The sequence below is a fragment of the Bos indicus x Bos taurus genome, chromosome 4 (genome assembly GCF_003369695.1).
Source record: "Bos indicus x Bos taurus breed Angus x Brahman F1 hybrid chromosome 4, Bos_hybrid_MaternalHap_v2.0, whole genome shotgun sequence".
NCBI lineage: Eukaryota > Metazoa > Chordata > Mammalia > Artiodactyla > Bovidae > Bos > Bos indicus x Bos taurus.
Window position 1 is genome coordinate 88,375,032 of NC_040079.1, and position 22,021 is coordinate 88,397,052.

The 22,021-nt window shown below is 42.4% G+C and overlaps 1 long non-coding RNA gene across 1 annotated transcript; it reads left to right on the forward strand.

Moving 5' to 3' along the window:
• The first annotated feature begins 380 nt into the window (after positions 1 to 380).
• On the forward strand, positions 381 to 19,949 carry LOC113891635. Its single transcript, XR_003510829.1, has 4 exons — positions 381 to 458; positions 12,700 to 14,113; positions 14,210 to 14,364; positions 14,842 to 19,949. It is a non-coding gene; the product is annotated as an uncharacterized LOC113891635 (long non-coding RNA).
• The last annotated feature ends 2,072 nt before the right edge of the window (positions 19,950 to 22,021 follow it).

The following is a 22,021-nucleotide window of genomic DNA, read 5'->3' on the forward strand; positions in this document are numbered from 1 at the left end:
AGATGCAGCTGTGGAAGCAGCTGGTCCACTTGTTCAATGCTCGCAGCCTCACATATCACCATACCACTTCCAAGAGATAGATTCAAAGCCTGAATTTAGAGAAATGGCTAGAAATCATCTGCAGGGGAAAATGCAGGCCTTTCTTTCACATTATTGAGAGAGAGAAGGGAAGGAGGAAAGAGAGGAGAGAGAAAGTACACTGTGGTAACATGAATAGGAAAAAAGAAATTTCCACTTATGCTTTATCTATGGCTCACATTTTGACCATTTCATAATCATTCTTTCGTATGCTTTGTGGAAGAGACGTATTAAGGGATTTGAAAAACTCATTTACTATCCTGGCATTCTCTTGATAAGAAATTTACCCTTTTGTTTTCCCCAGAAAAAAATCTAACAACTCTGGACTGTTGACAAACATTCCCTTTTGCGGTCGCAACTCGTCTTGAAGCCAAAATGAGGTAATCAAAATTTTATAAGTAAAAAAAAAAAAAAAAAATTTCTAAGTAAATATGTAATTGCCCTAATTTGCATATTATTTGCATGACTAGGGTTGCAGGGATTTTTCTCCTCCTTCTGTGGCAGAAACCCAACCACAGGACCTTCTTGGATTTCAACTTGTATCTAATTTCTTGCCTTAGACACACAGTGCTAAGAGAATTTTCCCGGACATTTAATCTGACCCTTACCCACCCCACCCCCCATGATCTCTCAGTCTTCCTATTATAAGCAAATTGAAATACTCAAACTTCATCCTGCACCATAGCAGGAAATCTATTCTCTTCCAGAATATTCCAGAAGACTCTGGAAAGTGATTTCTTACTGCGTAGCGATAGCTTCTGAAGGCTTCTGCTTCTCTCTCCTGGCTTTGCTCTAAGAATACAATTTCTCCTTCATTTCCTAAGGAACTGCTAATACAGTCTAAACTGCATGTTTAATCAGTTTACTAAAGATGAAGATAGTAAAGAGAATTAAAAAGCAGAAAACAAAAATGTAAAGCTCTCAAATATCATAGTCCTATCCAGTTATCCTGTTTCATAAGTCCTTCTTTACCTTTCTTCCTTGGGTTCTGGCTTGTTGCTAATTGTTTCACTCACATCTTTGCTCTTCTCTCCAAATCCCCAGCTACTAAATTGCAGTGGAAAATGAAAATCCATTAACTAAGGCAATTAACAAAAATCTAATGCTTCTCCAGATACTTATCCACAACTTTCAGCTTAAGGAAGAGTGCTTTTTACTTTGTTAAGATGATTTTCACCTCCTTTTGTTTTTTTAGAATAGTTTTCCACATTTCAAGTTAGTGGAATGCCTTATCATAGACAATCAAAAATTCCTTTAAAGTCTTTCTTTAAGAAGAGATGTGGGCATGCTCAGTCTCTTCAGTCATGTCTGGCTTTTTGCGACCCCATGGACTGTAACCTGCCAGGCTCCTCTGTCCATGGAATTCTCCAGGCAAGAATACTGGAGTGGGTTGCCATGCTCTCTTCCAGGGGATCTTCCCAACCCAGGTACCAAACCTGTGTCTCCTGCATCTCCTGCATTGGCAGGCAGATTCTTTACCCCTGAGGCTCTGGGGAAGCCCTAAAAAAGAGGTATTACCCTCTACATGTGTATCAACCACTCCCACCTAACAACAACCACAGTCTGTAGGCAGATTTTTGTTCTCCAAACAGAACCATTCTGAAATATATACTTCTCTGCTGTCCTCAATATCCTTATTTCTATTCAGTGGAACAGAGGGGGAAAAAGAATGCCTATCTCTGGAATTAGAGAACCCATGAAGGAAAAAACAGCCAATAAAGAAGTTAATTATAAATATTATTCAAACTCTTTAAACTATGTGAAGGAAGATGATGTAATGGGAAAACTACATGCTTGGGGTTCTGGCAGATGACAGACCTGCATTCAAATCCAAGTCTAAGAACCGTTTGCTCTGTATTCTTGGGCAAGTTACTAACTTTTGTAAAATAGCAGTAAACGTGCCTGCAACATGGGTTGTTGTGAAAATTGAGAAATGTATGAAGCACTTGGAATCTAATAAGGGGCTCGGGAAATAGTCCTTCTTGTCCCACTTCTCAGACCAGTAAACTGCTATTGTTAGTCAGTATATTAACTGGTGCCTTAAATGCCTTGGATTATTAACCAATGAAATAAACTGTTCCATTAGTCAGTTTAGAAGCCCAGCCCAGTCAGACTCTCACCTATTCTCCACTCTTCCTGTTCTTTTACTCTCTTTCCCATCCCGCCTCTGTTCTTTCTACTCTCCACCCCTTTCTCCTCACTCTCATTTGCTTCTTGCTGTGTAATGGCAAACTGTCTATTGTACGGTGCCAAAATAGAGTTAGGTGCTTATTCTAATTATTGAATAACATCTTATATTCCCTCCTTTTCTTAATTCAAGAAAAGTTGTCTTTAAAGTTGTCTAGGAAGCATAGAGTATAAACTGGCTTTAAGTGTGCTCAGTTGCTCAGTTGTCTGACTGCTTGTGACCCCATGGACTGTAGATTGCCAGGCTCCTCCAACCATGGGATTTCCCAAGCAAGAATACTGGAGTGGGTTGCCATTTCCTACTCCGGGGGATCGTCCCAACCCAGGGATTGAACCCAAGTCTCTTGTGTCTCCTGCATTTACCACTGAATCTCCTGGGAAGAACCACCTGATCTGAGCTGATTTGGGGAGGTGGGGATGGAAGATTCTGGTCCTCAATAACAAAGAGATTCCTAACCCTGGTTTCAACCACTTTGCTTCGTATTTTATTATTATATGCTCAGTAGTTACACATCTGCAGATATTGTAGAATGAACAAACAGGAAATCATAATTTTTCTGCCATCATCCATCCAGGTGTTGAAAACCTAGGAGTCATCCTTGACACCTCACTTTCTTTCCTACCCCACAGCCTTTTGGCTTTACCTTCAAGATAGATTCTGTGTCTACTCACTTTCCCTCATGTCCAGGGCCACTACGCTAGCTTCCTGGATTTCTCAAAAAGCCTCTTACTAATTGCTTTGTGCCTACCTGCCAGCCCCCCAGAAGTCTCCAGACTAGGGAGGATGTGCAAACCAGCCAGAGTAGGGTTGATAGATTTAGCAAATAAAAACACAGAACACGCAAATAAAAAGTAATTTAAGATTATCAAGTACTTTTCAGTTGTATAAAATGTTATTAAAATTATTTTTATACTGAAAAATTATTCATTGTTTACCTGAAACTCAAATTTAACTGGGTATCCTGTATTTCTTTTTGGCAATCCTAAATTATAATCATTTCTTTAAAAATATAGATGATGAGATGGAATGAAAATAATAGAGTGTGAAAATGATAATTACTTATAGAATTACAGGGATTAGAAATATCTGATGGCCAGCCTGTGGATTAAGAACTCTCTCTCCCAAATATTTTTTAGCCACATGTACTATGTACTGTACTCTATAAATGAGAGCTGTGGTCAATCTAGAGAGATGAATCTCTACAAGAATTTTTACCTACTAGATTTGCAACAGTAAAACAGCCCAAGAACCCTGCACATAGGCACATTCATATAGGTGCATTATGTACATTTTTTTAGAAATAAATTCTATTTTGGAATATTTTAGATGCAAAAAAGTTACAAAGATAGTACAGAGAGTTCTGGAATATCCTTCACCTACTTTTCCCCAGTGCTAACATTTTGCATAATCATGATACTTTTGTCGTAAGTTGCTTTCACTAGCATCCTGTTTCTGTCCCTAGATACAACGCAGGACCCTATGTTGTGTTTAGTTGTCGTGTCTTCTTAAACTCCTCTAGTCTGTGCTAGGTTCTTAATCTTTTCTTGTTGTTACGTGACATTGATAGTTGTGAAGAATATCAGGAGATGGTTTTAACAAAAATTTCCCTCTCCACTTCCGGATAAACACCTGGTTTAGAATCACAGAGATGGAAGGGGGAAAAGCATAGAGGTTTAATGTTAGGACATCTAAGTTCTGATTCTGCATTATTTAATTCCTTCAGCACTGGAGAAAAAAGTGCTGAAGGAATTATATAATTATAAATATATAAATTTATAATTATATAATTATTAAAAAGTCTCACTTTCTTTATCTGTTTTAAAGTGGGCATATTGTCACCTTTCTCCCTGGGTTTTATAAAGTTTAAATGAGATAATGTTCAGGAAAGAGATTTATGGTGAAGCATCAAATATATGATCATCAAAAGGAAATTTATATTTCTAATGTCTGAGTTTTCCTATCCTGCAGATTTGTATAAAGTGGAGGTGGAAACCAATAACATTCTATTCCAGGAATTTTCAAATAAAATTCTCAGAAGGCTCTCCAAAAGAAAAAAGTGAAAGCATAAATCAGATCATACCAATCCACCAATGATGTTCCACTGTTTTCTAAATAAAGGCCAAACTCTTTGCCAAGGTTTTTCTAGACTGACACCATCTATGCCTCTGGCCTCAGACCTGTCATTTGCTCACTCTGCTCATCGAGCTGGCCCTCTTCCTGTTCTTACATCCAGTCAAGCCCACTGAATCTGCCATATCCTTTGCCTGGAATTCTCTTCCTTAGACCGTTACCTGCTGGCTCCTCCTTTTAGTCAGACCTTGACTCATGTGTCTACTCTTTGGTGGGTCTTCACTGTCCTCTCAGTCTAAAGCATGCCCTCCATCAATCCCTGTCACATCACTTGGTATTTATTTATTTATCTGACTGCACCAGGTCTTAGTTACTGCATGTGGAATCTAGTTTCCTGACCAAGGATCAAACCCAGGGCCGTCCTGCATTGGGAGTGTGGAGTCTTAGCCACTGGACCACAGGGAAGTCCCATATCATTTGGTTTTATTTTTCATAACACACACCCCATTCTGAGATTCTCTTGCCTGTTATCTGTCTCCTTTACTGAGCTGCATGAAGTCCGGGAATTTGTCCAGCCTTTTTCCTGTTTCATTCCCAGCAGCTAGAATAAATTCCCAGCTGATAGGTAGGTCCTCAATAAATACTTGTTGAACAAATGACTCTATAACTCTAGCTGAACAAAGAGGTAGGTCCATCCTACCTTGGTAACAGGTAACAGCAGGTAACTTGGTAACAGCAGCTTGGTAACACTGCTCTGTCAATCCATGTCACCAGTTCAGTTGGCGCCTCTATGAAGACAGGCAGGCACAGTGGCCCAGGGAAGATGAGAGAGACTGCATTATCGCTTATTGCATATTCTGCAGTATTGCATATTCTGTACTTTGTTGACTCAACTGCCTGCACTTACAGGCTATGAACAAAATTTCCACGATCCATCTTTAGGTGAAAAAAGCATGTTGCAAAGTTGTATATATAGTCTGACCCTTGTAATACTCATACACAATAAAAATTTGTTGAATGAATCATGTTTTTTCAAAAATGTGTTTATATACAACTGTCTGGAAAATGACCAGAAAAAACAAACAACCAAATGTAAAAAACAGTAAGTATTCTTGGGAATGAGATTGAGTAATACTTTTTTCCTTTGTATCTTTAAAATTTTTATATCATGAGAACAAAATTATAATAATTTCTATAATAAAAAATAGCAATAAAATTATTTCCATTTTTACAAGAAGAAAAAGGATTTACCTATAAGAAAATTGATATTTGAAATGAAGTACATGAAAAAATATGAACAGATGGTGGACAGAAAAGGAACTACAAATGACTTTCAAATATATGAAGATATGCTCATTCTCAAAGAAACATGAATTAAAACTACTCCAAGAAGTTTTTTTCACCTATTTGACAAAAATCCCAGCTCAATTATACAATCTGAATCAAAGCTTGGTAATACATTGATTGTGGTTTATTAATCTTTTAGTCTTTTCTTACATCTCCAGGGCATTGCCCAAATGGTTATTTCATTGCTACTTTTTCTTTTAACTCTAGAGAAGTGGTTCCTAAATGCTGTGTTTTAGAATCCCTTGGTGGGCATTTAGAAATCCTGGTGCTCTCATGAAAAGATGTTCAGCATCACTAATTATTAGAGAAATGCAAATCAAAACTACAGTGAGGTACCACCTCATACCAGTCAGAATGGCCATCATTAAGTAACAAATGCTGGAGAAGGTGTGGAGAAAGGGGAACCCTCCTACACTGCTGGTGGGAATGTGAGTTAGTGCAGCCACTATGGAAATCAGTGTGGAGGTTCCTCAGAAAACTAAAAAGAGAATTACCATATGATCTAGGAACCCCACTCCTGGGCACACGCCTGGACAAAACTCTAATTCAAAATGATTCATGCACCCCTATGCTCATAGCAGCTCTAGTCACAATATTCAAGACACGGAAACAATCTAAATGTCCATTGACAGATGATAGTTGAAGGCGGACATTTATACAACAGAATACTGCTCAGCCATAAAAAAAAGATGAAATAATGCCATTTGCCACAAGATGGATGCAACTGGAGATTACCATACTAAGTGAGGTAAGTCAGAAAGAGAAAGACAAATACCATATGATATCACTTATATGTGGAGTCTAAAATATGGCGCAAATGAACGTATCTACAAAACAGAAATAGACTCGGACATAGAGAACAGACTTGTGGCTGCCAAGGGGAGAAGGGGTGGGGGAAGGGAAGAGTAGGCATGTGGGACTAGCAGATGTAACTATTATATACAGGATGGATAAGCAAGATCCCACTCCATAGCACAGGGAACTATATTCAGTATCCTGTGCTAAACCATAATGGAAAAGAATATTAAAGAAAGAATGTCTATATGTGTATAATTGTGCCACTTTGTTGCATAGCAGAGATTGACACAACATTATAGATCAACTACAATAAAAAATTAAAAAAGAAGTCCCCATGCCCACCTATACCAACTAAATCAATGTTTGGGGGAGTAGAAACCAGGCATAAATATTTTTTTGAAGATCTTCAGATTTCAATGTCCAGCAAAGTTTGGAACCCATGCTACAATGTTTCTAGTCCGTGCTCTCAGTATTGAGAGGAAGCCCTTAGTACTGAGCCCTCTTAATATTACTTTGCCAACAAAGGTCCGTCTAGTCAAGGCTATGGTTTTTCCTGTGGTCATGTATGGATGTGAGAGTTGGACTGTGAAGAAAGCTGAGTGCTGAAGAATTGATGCTTTTGAACTGTGGTGTTGGAGAAGACTCTTGAGAGTCCCTTGGACTGCAAGGAGATTCAACCAGTCCATTCTGAAGGAGATCAGCCCTGGGATTTCTTTGGAGGGAATGATGCTGAAGCTGAAGCTCCAGTACTTTGGCCACCTCATGCAAAGAGTTGACTCATTGGAAAAGACTCTGATGCTGGGAGGGATTGGGGGCAGGGGGAGAAGGGGACAACAGAAGATGAGATGGCTGGATGGCATCACTGACTCGATGGACATGAGTCTGAGTGAACTCCGGGAGTTGGTGATGGACAGGGAGGCCTGGCATGCTGTGATTCATGGGGTCGCAAAGAGTTAGACATGACTGAGCAACTGAACTGAACTGAACTGAAGGAAGCCCTCAGTATTGAGCAGCAAGACCACCTACATTGACAACTTACTGCCATCTCTGTTAACACGACAGCTGTTCTTTCCAGGAAATTCTTGTCAGGGAAGAAAGAATAATAACTTTGCTATTTGCTTTTGTCCTGGCAAAATAGTTTGTTCATCTAGTCAAAGAGCTCACTTCTCAGAACAATAGACTGTTTACCTGGGCAAACAGTTCACTTGTCAAACAGCTGTGTACTTACCCAAGGCTTGACCATCACCTTGCTGCATCCACCAGTACTAAACTACCATGTCATGAATCTTGCCCAGTCCCAATCAGATTCCCCCCTTAGAACTTCCTTAAACCACTTGAACTCAGACCCCCTAGACCCTGTAAATATGCTTTCCTTGGTGTTGCTTGACTAGCAGGTTTTTCTGTGGACATCCCTGGTGGCTCAGACAGTAAAGCGTCTGCCTATAATGTGGGGAGACCCAGGTTCGATCCCTGGGTCAGGAAGATCCCCTGGAGAAGGAAATGGCAACCCACTCCAGTAATCTTGCTTGGAAAATCCCATGGATGGAGGAGCTGGTAGGCTACAGTCCACAGGGTCGCCAAGAGTCAGACATGACTAAGCAACTTCACTTCACTTCTGTGGTCTTCAGAGAACTTAACTTCTGATAGTGTAACTTCACTGCCTTTTATCTTCACCTGCACTTCATTCCTGTGGGCTAGGAGGAAGAGCTTCCTGACCTCGATCATGTGAATCCCATCTTTTCCTATAAACCCCGACCCCCCAATCATTCTGATTTTTGGAACCTTCCCCTCTTTCTAGGAAAACCACTCCTGGGTTCCTTTACTCACACATTTGCAATACTTCTGACACCAAACGTGGGGGTTTTCTACACAGCAAACAGTTCTCTGCAACACCAGTTGTGCTGTGCTATGCTTAGTCGCTCGGCTGTATCTGACTCTTTGCAACCCCATAGGCTGTAGCCTGCCAGGCTCTTCTGTCCATGAGAATTCTCCAGGAAAGAATACTGGAGTGGGTTGCCATGCCCCCCTCCAGGGGATCTTCCCAACCCAGGGATCAAACCCAGGTCTCCTGCATTGCAGGCAGATTCTTTACCATCTGAGCCACCAGGGAAGCCCAAGAATACTGGAGTGGGTTAGCCTAGCCCTTCTCCAGGGGAACTTCCCAACCCAGGAATCGAACCGGGGTCTCCTGCATTGCAGTTCTTTACCAGCTGAGCTACCCGGGATGCCCCACTTGGGTGTCCTATAATTCAGTTCTGACGCCATCTACCTGTAAGCATTTCAGTTCTACAAGGGATCCCTCACTTCAGACACCAGTCATGAGTCCTAGATGGTCACCTATCTATCATCTGACCAGCAAGCTATAAACCAGGGTTCCCATAACCCCCTACTTGGATTCAGTAATTTGCTAGAAAAGATCACAAAATTCAGGGGAACACTTATGTTTACCAGTTTATTATAAAGGACATAATGAAGGATCCAGGTGAACAGCCAGATGAAGAGATACCTGGGGCAAGCTGCGTAGGAAGGGGCAAACCACTGCAGGCACTTCCTGACTGGGAAGTTCTCTGAAGCCCGTAATTCTGGGATTGTTCAGGAGGCTTCATCACATAGGCAGGATCAATTCTCCAGTCTCCTGTCCCTCTCCCCTTCCTAGAGGATAGAGGGTGGACGGAAAGTTCCAAGTTTCTCCTCACGGCTTGGTCTTTCTGATGACCAGCCCCCAACCTGAGGCTACCCAGGAGTCCACCAAGAATTGCCTCATTGGAACAAAAGACATTACTAGCACCCAGGAAATTCCAAGGGATTGAGGAACTCTGTGTCAAAAACTGGGGTCAAAGACCAATTAATAGAACAAAGGATGTTTCTAGTGTTCTTACCACTTAGGAAATTCCAAGGATTTTAGAAATTTTGTGCCAGGAACCAGGGGCAGAGACAAACATACATACATATATATATATTTGTGTGTGTGTAAAATTATTTTCACAACCTCCCTCCTGACTCTTCCTGTCATCTGGTTTGCTAATATTTGCCAAATTGAAAAGATAATCATTTGACCTTGGTATCTCTTCTCACAATTATTTTCTGTCCATGTCCTTGAATGCATGAACTGTCACCACAGCATCACCTTCTTGGGCAGCTATGTCTCCTAGTTTTCTTTGCCTGACTCATCACACAGCTGAAACTTTTTCTTGCACATCTTACTAATGACCTCTTTATTGCCACATCTAATGGTCTTTCATCAGAGTTCCTTTTGATGACCCCACTAGATATGATTCTTACCTCATCTCTCCCTCTCCCTGTCGTTGTTTTTTTTTTTTTTTGGCTTTCACGACATGTCACTTTCTCCATATCACCACCTCACTTTCCTTCACTCACTTTCTCTCTCTCCCCCTTTTAGTTCCTCTTCCTTGCCCCAATTACCATCTGTGAGTATCCTCCAACACTCCAGTCAACTCACACGCCATCTCTGAAGGAAGAAACTCTTGTGACTTCAACCCTCACCTTTGAGAACAACTTCTACATCAGTAATTCAAGCACAGGATAGAGCAGGTACTTCACAAACACCCTTGAATTAATTATCAAGTAGCTGATGAAGATGAGCACATCATTTCCATGGAGTGTCTCATACATAGTACCAGCTGGAATTGGCAGCAGACTTCGTATCTGGACTGAGCAAGGATGTGTGCTTATCACTGAATGTGTCACCTGAAGCAGACTGTTCCAGTAGCTCTGTTGTATCTTGGAGACCTCATGACTCCATTCTCATGATTGTCAATCCATCCCAGCTGCAATGCCTACAGGACACCAGCCTAAGGTCTTTGGCCAGCCCTCAACATAATTGAGATGGAATTTACAAAAGGAAAATTGAGAAACACTCTCTTGAGGATGAGATCTCAGAGTAGCAAGTCTTCACTCTCCCTCTCCGTTGGGCTACAGGGGGAAACGCGTGTGATCTTTCTGGTGTAATGGAGACATGGTAACTATCTTGCCCTCTTGTAACTCTATCATAGGCACTGAATTAGAGGTGGAAGAGGGTGTGTTCATAAGTTATCCCTGAAATAGCTCCGGAGACATTCAGAACTGCCATTGAGCAAGTTATTGTTTATGATTTTTCTACCCAGTTGTTGTCTAACAAATATGTTTAAAGCAGCATTTTAATAGACACTGTACTAAGTGCTATGGGCTTCCCTGGTGGCTCAGTGGTAAAGAATCTGCCTGCCAAAGCAGGAGACTCGGATTTGATCTCTGGGTGAGGAGGATCCCCCTGGAGAAGGGAATAGCAACCCACTCCAGTATTCTTGCCTGGGAAATCCCATAGACAGAGGACCCTGGCAGGCTACAGTCCATGGGGTCACAAAGAGCCAGCCATGACTTAGCAACTAAATAACGACAACATACTAAGTGCTAGTGATACTTGTCCACTGCATCCAAAGAGCTCACACACACTCAGGTCCCCACACAACCACATTTACGCTGTGTAACATACAGTTAGACTTGAGATCAGGACAAAGGGCTATCGTATTTGTCATAGTTTTGCAAGGTGTTTTCACATCCACTATCTCATTTAATATTCTTAACAGCCCAAGAAGATGGGCAGAGAAAATAGTGTCAATTCCATTTTATGGAAGAGGAGATCAAGACTTAAAAAGCATCACATGCAACGTACTGGTTTTAGCCTACGGTTGAGCCGGAACAGCAAGCCTGGTGGCCAAGTAGAATCCCCTGCTTTTGTCACTACCCCGTTCTGCCTTCCTACCTCTTTTTCCTCATCTGTATGAAGAAGGTGCTAGGCCGGTGTCTTTCTGCTATGGGCCTTCAACTATAAGACTCTCTGAGTCTATAACCAGAGCCCTCCTGCAAGGGAGCTCCCAGTCCAGGAGGGACAGTTGGACCAAAAAACTAACAACTTTGTTCCCCTGCTACCGCCTAGGGTTGTGTGAAGATTATAGTATATAATATACTAATCCAGTGCTTGTGTGTGTGTGTGTGTGTGTGTGTGAGATTGAGTAAAACTAGATGGAGTGGTACTTTGTAGGTACCACTTTGCAACAGGTATTTCTCTAGGTTCTCATTAGTTTTCCAGGTATCTGCCTCACCCAGGAGACTTTGGGGCAGGGATCATGTGATACCCACCATCACTAAGAATAGTGTCTTCTTTAAAAAAAAAATTATTATTTATTTTATTTTTGGTTGTGCTGGGTCTCACTGCTGCATGAGCTTTTCTCTATTTGCTGCGAGCAGGGCCCACTCTCTGGTTGTGGTGCGCAGGCTTCCCACCGCAGTGGTTTCTCTTGTTCCAGAGCATGGGCTCCAGGGCTTGGGGATTTCAGCAGTTGTGGCTCCCAGGCTCTGGAGCACAGGCTTAATGGTTGTGGTACACAGGCTTAGCTGCTCTGTGGCCTGTGGGATCCTCCTGGACCAGGGATCGAACCCATGTCTCCTGCATTGGCAGGCAGATTCTTTACCACTAAGCCACCAGGGAAGCTGTCTTCAACGGGGATTGTTGAAGAAACAATGGGTACATTAAGGCAGGTCCATCTTAGAAAGGGAGGTGGCTTGATCCATGTGCCAAATTCTCACCTCAACACACATTTTCGCGTTTCTCAAGATATCTAGTTTAGTATGCTTGGTGGGAACCCACCGTGGAAGTTTAACAACTGTAAAATGGGGTCAGGGGGCAGATTTTGAGTAGAGAGGAGGATGAAGAGGAAGGAGGAGGAAGAAAACAGGAGAGGATGGAGCTAGAGCATTCGAATGTGTAAAAATGCTTCTGTCTTCACAGACATTAAGTGCCAGGACTTCATCTGTCTTGCCATCCCCATATTTTGCCAGTTCTGCAACCGGAACTCCAGGTCTGCCATGGAGACAATCTCATGATGACATTACGTTCCAGGAAGTCTTGCTGAATGCACAGCAGCAGCAGCCCTGGCTCCCCCCACATCTCTCTGGAAGCCTGCAATTTGTGTTGTTTTAGGCTCTGTGGCCCAAGAAGCATTATTAGATGGAAGTGTGCCATCTCCCCACCCCGGCTCCCAGTGCTGTCTTTGTGGCCAGTGAAGTAAATGCATCTTGTGCCTCTTAAGAAATGTGGGACAGGAGGTCGGGTGGAGCCCTGCCAGCGTGACAGTGGAGGTGCGTCAGTGGCTCAGTGACAGGTGGCAGAGGCCAAGGGCTTGGGAATCACTTACAGTCACGGAGATTTCTTTCTCTTTCAGCCTTTGCCCTCTGATGGGAATGAAGCAGCAAGCCGCCAAGCCACACAACGGAAGCCTGAAATGAGATGACTTGGGCAATTTGCACAAGAGTTTCCTACTTTAAATAATTAGAGTCACTATCCCTGGGGGCATTTGCTTATTGGCTGCCTTAACAGTCTTCTTCTTCTTTTTTTTTTTTTAAAGCAAGTCTCTTAAAGATACTGCTCTTGATCTTACACGCACTTGCCAAGACTTGTCTTATTCTTATAGTACTGATGTTCTACTGTTCAAAAGTTAGGAAGGAGCTGATTCTGAGCTGGAAACAAGGGCAGCAGAAGATAGAGATAGTAGGCTCATTTTGTGCATGAGTCCCAGAGAGAGAGAGTGCCAGCCATTGCAGGAGGTGGGTTTGAGGGGTTGGATGTGCAAAATGAGGTCTAGCTGGCAGCCCCTGGGCAATCTGCTGACGGTGGGTTGGAAATGGCAACTGTTGAAAAACACCGCAAACTGAGGTTGTTTCTCATCTGAAACATGGCGTCTGCCCTGACTGTAAATGATCCCCACAGGGAACTAGGCAAGGGTGTGCTGGTAAACTGGCTCTTTGGAAAGAAAAAAAAGGAGGGTTGGTTTGTAACCTTAGTACATACTCTGACTCTGGCACATTTCCAGCTACCACGGTTAACCTGCCTGCCAAAATCCCGGATGTTTAACACTCCTCCCTCTGGAACTGGTACCAGAAGCTCCAGCCCGCCACTGGCTAAGAAACAAATTTCTACTTGCCACTCGCAGGCCAGCTGTGGGTCCACATGCAATACTCCCCGCTGCCCCAAATTAAAAAAAAAAAAAAAGATTGGTTTCAGTTTTGCCACTTATTACATGTGTGCTTCTTGGCAAGGCTTTACTTTTTCCAAACATAGCTCTCTCCTTTGAAAAACAAGAGTTCAGATTATGCCATGTAGCATCTCTGCCAAGTTCACACCACTCTTCCCTAAGATCCACATCTTCTGTCTCATGTGCCATGCTTGGGTTAAGAGATTCTGCACCTGTGGCCTGAGCTGATTAAACAAATTGAATGGCCAGGGGCCAATCAGATCTCTTCCTTGATGATTAGCCCAGAGCAATCCCAAGCTTGAGTTTGTTAGTGGAGAGGCAGAGAGAGGGGGACCCAAACAGAGGAAGTCCTCTGCCACCTACCACATCCCTCAATCTATCTGCTCTTTGCTCTGATTGTTCAGCTTTGTCTTGGAGTCGTGGAGATACCCCAGTTGCTTCCAATAAACTTTCTTCTAGCTCTCCGGCCAGTGAGAGTAGGACTTTGTAAATTGTAAGTAATAGAGTTTTAGTGAGTGAAGTGAAGTCGCTCAGTCATGTCCGACTCTTTGCAACCCCATGGACTATAGCCCACCAGGCTCCTTCCATCCATGGAATTTTCTAGGTAAGAGTACTGGAGTGGGTTGCTATTTCCTTCTCCAGGGGATCGGCAGAAATGATCTTCAAGGTGTTGTGTTTTTTTTTGTTTTTTTTTTTTTAGCTCTAATATTACACCAGTGGTTATCTAAGTATGGTCTTCCCACCAGCAGCATCAACATCACTTGGGAATTTATCAGAAATGCCCCACCCCAGACCTATTAAATCAGAAACTCTAAGGGGGGCGTCCAGCAATTTGTGATTTTACAAGCCTTCCAGGTAATTCTGACATGTGATCAAGTTTTGCAAACTGCTGTATTTACTATTTTAAAGGGTTATGTGTTATGTAAGAAAGGGATTTTCATAACAAGTGCCACTATCTTTCTTTTCTAATTAAGTTACTAGATTGAAGGTCAAAAGATGATTTTTATTAGTAAAAAAGTTAATTTAAAAAAATTATTAATTTTATTAAATCTTCACCCTAGCGTATTTTTTCTTTTTATAAAGCCATGTAAAAATTTTATTTTATTAAGGTTTTTTTTTTTTTTTGGCTGTGCCACACAGCATGCAGGGTCTTAGTTACCCAACCAAGTATTGAACTTGCGCCCCCTACATTGCACGTGTGGGGGTCTTAATCCCTGGACCACCAGAGAAGTCCCCAAAAGTTAATTTTTATAAATAGCATGTATTACTTTTACAACTTTAAAGAAATGTCAACAGATTTTGTTTTTCTTTTTTTTTAATTTTTCATTTCAGAGGACTAAGACTGACATTTCAAGGATTAGCGTAAAAGAATAGAAGGAAAGTGTGAAGAATGAAAATGCTGCCAATAAAGAACAAAAAAGTAAGCAACAGATCATTTCAAATGGTGAAAGTCTGGAAGGGAATACAAAACAGATAACCCAGATGCTGTGTGGTTTTGCACTGGACCAGATTTCGCAAAATGTACCATTAAACACTGAAATGACTAATAATTTCTGGCATTGGGAAACTGCAGTAATGATTGATTTACATAAGTACAGTAAAAAGTGAAACAGGAAACTTTGACTTAAGTTCATCCTGGTGGTTTTCACTGTTAGGTTTGGAAAGATAAGGTTAAATTGGAATTTTCACTGTCACAGGATCTTAAACAGGCAGTTGGAATAGATAGGGCTCTTTTATGGGTTGGTTGTTTGAAAGTAACATATTATTTTCCCATGGAAAATCATACGTTGGAGGGCCGACTGCAGGTAGCACAACAAAATCCTTACTGGAAGGAAATCACAGTGCTGATAATAGTACAGGTCCCTGGGAGGGGAGGTTCCATGAGATGCCCTGCACTTTAGAAGTTCCCTCAGCAGCCCTTAGAGGACAACCTGTGTGCTGGGGTTAGGGAAAGCAGAGTGATGGAAGAAGGGACTCTGGAGAGTGGGGAGTCCTCTGGGGGAAGGAACGGGGACTTCATTTGCAGAAGTGTCAACAGGAAGCACACTAAGGGTGGAGGGGGCTCTGCCACTGAGTGTCCAAATATGTGTGTTATTCACAAATTGAATAACCAAAAAAATTGGGAACTACCTGTATTTGCTATTGGATGCTGTATCTATTGTGGTGTCAACCTCTGAAACAAGTCTGAAGAGCCTAGTGGTTATACTTGCTGGCTTTGCAGTCAGGTGGATCTTGGTTTGAATACCAATTCCATGTGACCTTGGGCTAGTTACTAAAACACGCTGTGTCTCATGTCCTCATCTATAAAAGGGAGGTGGTAATGATGAGTGTTTACCTGACAGGGTTGCTGTAAGAATTCAATGAGATAATCTATATAAAGCACTTAACACACTGTACATTTAATATAGAGGGCTTCCCAGGTGGCACAGTGGTAAAGAATTGGCCTGCCAGTGCAGGAGACACAAGAGACTTGGGTTCGATCCCTGGGTCAGGAAGATACCCTGGAGAAGGAAATGGCAACCCACTCCAGTTTTCTTGCTTGGAGAATCCCATGGACAGAGAAGCCTGGCGGGCTACAGTCCATGGGATTGCAAAGAGTCAGACATGACTGAACACATGCACTCTGTGTGTTAGCCCTTAAGATGCTTTAGTTAAATGATTCTTATCCTTTTTGAAAAAGAAAATGATAGTTTGAAGTTTAGAGAGGTTGATTAACACAACATAAGAAGTGTAAAGAGGACTTTAATTGTTGTGGGAAATTGCACCTACTTTCTTATGTGAGCTGGTGAACCTCCCCCCGCCCATCGCTGAATCTTCATAGAAAATTCCACCAGTTGAAAATCTTGCTATGAATGTGTTCCATTGGAATTTAAGAATTCTAGAGAAAATAAATACAGGAAAAACTTCTATAATGATTCATGATGTAGAAAGGATGTTTATTATTATAATGATTATTTCCTTCAATATGATTGCTGTTTGAAGATAATAGTATTTAAAAACAAAAACAAAAACAAGCCCTGCCTAATAGTGCAGGGAAACTGGCCTGGGTATATTTAATCATGTGTCTTGCTCTTCTGACAGCCCCAACTGCTGACAATATTCATGAGTGCGGTTTTGCCTTCATGTTCCTGGGTAAATAGGGATAATACATTGTCCTTCTGGGCCCTAGGAATGTTTTGAAAGGCCTGAAGGTTTACAGCTGTTTGGCTCTGACACAGGATTTCCCAGGGCCTTTGTGGTGTGTGGACAAAGCATGCTGGTTATGTGGAACTTGGTGGGTATGCTGGCTACGGCCAATGTCATCTAGAGAAGATGCCAAGGAAGGGGCCCTGGAGCCCCATGTGTCTGTCCCAGGGATTTGGATCACATCCCCGAGTGGTGCTTCTGTCTTCGAGCAGGGAGACACAAGTAAGTTCTGTTGATGTGTCTTCTATTTACTGCAATTGATTCCATCTCAGTAACATACCCTCGAAGTCTAAGCATTTACAGAGTAAGAGGACAAACTTCAAAAGAACATGAATCTTTGTACCAGATGGAGTTTGAGAGTTCTCTTGTGATTTCTCTGGGTCTGTTCTGGTTAGCTGTAGAGCCTCAGGCACTGCACGGGTCCCCGAAGAGTGCCAGGATGATGAGTTCAGACTAGAGTGAGCTCAAGTTGGTGGCTGAGTCCTATAGACGAAAGCTCTGGACTCAGAAGGCCAGAGGTCCTGGGTCTGGCTGGGTAATGTAGTCACGTAACCACTGCCAGTCAAGGAGTACCTCCAGTTAGGGCCCAGTCGAAGTGGTTTTCTGGAGTTTGTACTTAGAACTCTCCCCCATGGGTGCCTTACATTAGAAGCAGTAACTTCTCAACTGACTTTCAGACAGATCCTGAGAAGATAATACCTGACAATTTCCTTGGGGTATAAGCCCTCCTAAGAATATTCACATTTTAATAAGAGGCAGTTGGAGATTTAAACAGATTGTTAGGCAAAGAAAGAAGCCTTTTTGTAGGTTGGGTACAAGGGCAGCTGATGTGGGAAACAACTTTTGAATACACGGTCCTGCCTGGTAATCCTAAATGACGTGCATTATGCTTGTCTAATTGGACTGACTTTTCTCTCTTGTAAAATGGGGATAGCAACCCTTGACTTATGACTCAGAAAGATACATCATGACAGAAAGAGATAATAGATGATACTTTTGAAAGTATTGACACCAGGGCATTTTGTTGTAATTTTTAATGGGCAGCAATGTGGCGTTAAGGAAAAAGCGTAAGTTTTGGAGTGAGGCAGATGTGGGTTCTGATTGCTCTATGTGAGCTGCATGAAAAATCACTGAACTTCTGTGAGCTTCAGTTTTTTCACTTATAAATAGGGATGATGGTGCCCACCTCTCAAGTTAGGTAAGAATGGGATGCTATTTTGTGCTCTTAATGGTATTAACACCAATAAATGTTGGCAGTTACCATTCCTTAGAGCACCATTCAAATGTGAGGTTTTATTTTCTACAAAGAGCAGTTATGGTATAAATCCAGTCTAATCTCAGGTTGATGGAAGGCTGCATGACCTTTGAGGATTCAGGGAACCTCTGGGGTGCAGTCTGAACTAAAGCAGGGCAGCTATGAGCCCCATTTCACACCTGAGGCTGTGCTTCTATGTGGGCTCTTGAGGCACTTAACCATTATTCCCCAGTGACCGTATCTTTCAGGCACCCCTTAAAATGCCAGCTTTGAATAAGTGAAGCCCAGTCTGTATATCACTAGCGCACTGTACAGGGCCTGGGACACAGTAGGGGATCTACCAACATTAATTAAATATACCAGGATCAGCCATCTATACTTGCATGGGCTCCTCCACAAAGTCCAGTCTGAACCTGAGCTCTAGGAAATCAGGACTGGGAGAAGGCTATGTGGTCATGCAATGAGAATTTAATATCCAGATGGTATTGAGGGCAAAAAAAAATAGTGTGGACTACATAGGAATGAAGTGTGTTCCTTTTCATCCCAGGTCAGCCTGGAAAAGTCATGTGTCTTGATCTTCAGAGCTGAAGGAAGTATGGAAAATGTTAACTTATGTGTCAGGAAGATGGATGCATGTCACTGCTTATTGCTACTTCTGGAATCAGGGGTCATTCATTCATTCAACAAATACTTACTGAGGCCCTACTATATGCCAAGCATTATTTTAGACACTCAATATATATCACTGAACAAAACAGACAAAATCCTTGTCCTCAAGGAGTTTCCATTTGAATGGGGAAAATAGACTGTTGGCAAAAAGATCATTTAACAAAGGGAGGTTGAATAAAACTAAAGCAGTGTCAGGGGGTGGAAACAGCCACGGGGTGTGATTTCCAGTAGGGTGGACAGGAGACAGCAAGAGGGCCTCTCTGGCTGAAGCATGTACGGAGGAGAGAGTGATAAGAAATGAGGCTTGAAGGAAGCAAGAGCCAGGTCCTGGAGTCCATTTTAGGCCAAGGCCAGGACTTTGGGTTTATTCTAAGGGTGACAAGAGAATTTTGAGCAGAGGAGTGATTTCTGTTCTTAAAGGACTCTGGCTGCCTGCCCAGCTGCTACTGCAGAAGCTCTGGTGAGAGGTAACTGCCACATGGAGAAGGATGGAAGGGGCGGGAGAAATAGTAAATGAAGGGTTGTGGCATATGACTTAGTGACTGAGTCGACAGGATTGGCCAATGCATCGGATGGAACATTTGAGAAAGACCAAGGATCACTCCAAGATGTTTTACCTAATTAGGAGGAAGTGTTTCCTGAGATGGGATGTAAAAAAGGAGGGGCAGGTTTTGTGAGGGGACATGAAGGATTTGGTTCCAGCTCCCCTTATAGTCACCTATTGCTATGTAACAAACCACTCCAAGACCTAGTGACTTAAAAGTACAATGGATTATTATCTTTCATGTTTCTTAAAGGTGGACTAGGCTCAACTAAGTGATTCTTGGTTGTTTTTCTTTGGCAGTTGCAGTGAGTCATGTGGGGCTCATTCCTGTGGCTGGGCAGGCAATTCTGGCCATTTGCTGGGAGCTCAGCTAGAGCTGTCGATGGCAGTGCAAACATATGTTGCTTGACCTTACAGTAGGGCATCTGGGTTCCAAGAGTGAGTATCCCAGGGAGTTGCCTTCCAAGAGAGCTAGGCAGAAGTTCCACCATGGCTTCTTATGGCCTAGCTCTGCAAGTGTCAAGCTGTTACTTCTGCTGTGTTTTACTGGTCAGGCAAGCCACTAAGGCCAGCCCATATTCAAAGGAGAAGGAGTAGGACTTTACCTCTTGATGCAAGGAGCAGCATCCATATATAGAGAAGGAAAGAGCTGCTGGCAGTCAACTTGGGGTGCCATCTACCAGTGATACTCTGAGTTTGGGATGTGTGCTTATATTCAAGTCTGGAACTCAGGGAGAGATTGAAAGTGAAAGTGTTAGTCGTTTGGTTGTGTCCGACTCTTTGTGACCCCATGGAATGTAGCCCACCAGGCTCCTCTGTCCATGGGATTCTCCAGGTAAGAATACTGGAGTGGGTTGCCATTTCCTTCTCCAGGGAATCTTCCCAACCCAGGGATTGAACCCAGGTCTCCTGCGTTAGAGGCAGATTTTTTACCAGCTGAGCTACCGGAAAGCCCCAGGGAGAAATTGGGTCTCTGGAAATTGGGCAGGATAGTTCTCTTCAGGATCTTTAGAATTCTTAGACCTGATATGTTAAATTAGAAACAAATTACTCGCCTGCCTTTTTTTTTCCCCAAGACTGATTGGAACTATATGTTTCAGTTGGATATGTCTCTGGTAGCTAAAAAGAATTGCATTTTAAAAATCATCATTAATATTTATTAATTACATAATACAATGCCTGATGCTCAGAGATCAGATCAGATCAGATCAGTCGCTCAGTCGTGTCTGACTCTTTGCAACCCCATGAATCGCAGCACGCCAGGCCTCCCTGTCCATCACCAACTCCCGGAGTTCACTCAGACTCACGTCCATCGAGGCAGTGATGCCATCCAGCCATCTCATCCTCTGTCGTCCCCTTCTCCTCCTGCCTCCAATCCCTCCCAGCATCAGAGTCTTTTCCAATGAGTCAACTCTTCGCATGAGGTGGCCAAAGTACTGGAGTTTCAGCTTCAGCATCATTCCTTCCAAAGAAATCCCAGGGCTGATCTCCTTCAGAATGGACTGGTTGGATCTCCTTGCAGTCCAAGGGACTCTCAAGAGTCTTCTCCAACACCACAGTTCAAAAGCATCAATTCTTTGGCGCTCAGCCTTCTTCACAGTCCAACTCTCACATCCATACATGACCACAGGAAAAAACCATAGCCTTGACTAGAAGAACCTTTGTTGGCAAAGTAATGTCTCTGCTTTTGAATATGCTATCTAGGTTGGTCATAACTTTTCTTCCAAGGAGTAAGCGTCTTTTAATTTCATGGCTGCAGTCACCATCTGCAGTGATTTTGGAGCCCAGAAAAATAAAGTCTGACACTGTTTCCACTGTTTCCCCATATATTTCCCATGAAGTGGTGGGACCGGATGCCATGATCTTAATTTTCTGAATGTTGAGCTTGAAGCCAACTTTTTCACTCTCCACTTTCACTTTCATCAAGAGGCTTTTGAGTTCCTCTTCACTTTCTGCCATAAGGGTGGTGTCATCTGCATATCTGAGGTTATTGATATTTCTCCCGGCAATCTTGATTCCAGCTTGTGTTTCTTCCAGTCCAGCGTTTCTCATGATGTACTCTGCATATAAGTTAAATAAATAGGGTGACAATATACAGCCTTGACGTACTCCTTTTCCTATTTGGAACCAGTCTGCTGTTCCATGTCCAGTTCTAACTGTTGCTTCCTGACCTGCGTATAGGTTTCTCAAGAGGCAGGTCAGGTGGTCTGGTATTCCCATCTCTTGAAGAATTTTCCACAGTTTATTGTGATCCACACAGTCAAAGGCTTTGGCATAGTCAATAAAGCAGAAATAGATGTTTTTCTGGAACTCTCTTGGTTTTTTGATGATCCAGCGGATGTTGGCAATTTGATCTCTGGTTCCTCTGCCTTTTCTAAAACCAGCTTGAACATCTGGAAGTTCACAGTTCACGTATTGCTGAAGCCTGGCTTGGAGAATTTTGAGCATTACTTCACTAGCATGTGAGATGAGTGCAATTGTGCTGTAGTCAGGCTATAGACATACAATCAGTATTAATCATTATTATTGGCTAGTACATTTTTTAACTTCCTTATTCACATTGTTTCTAAACTGCCTGACTATCCCATGCTGTCTCTGTAGCATGTTACTCTGGCTGTAATTACATTGGGTTGATTGTTCCTGATGCTGTAAAACAGTTCAGATGACCTTTTCTTTCATTTAACCCATTACTAATATGTGTACCATCTCTCAACCTGGAATCAAATGACGTATTTCCTGAGTCCATAAAATCTATGGGATTTAAACATTTATGGATTTTCATATCTATGGTCATCTTAAAGTAATAGCACATTCTGGAACTCTCAGACTACTCCTTTTATTGAAGTTATTGTTGTTGT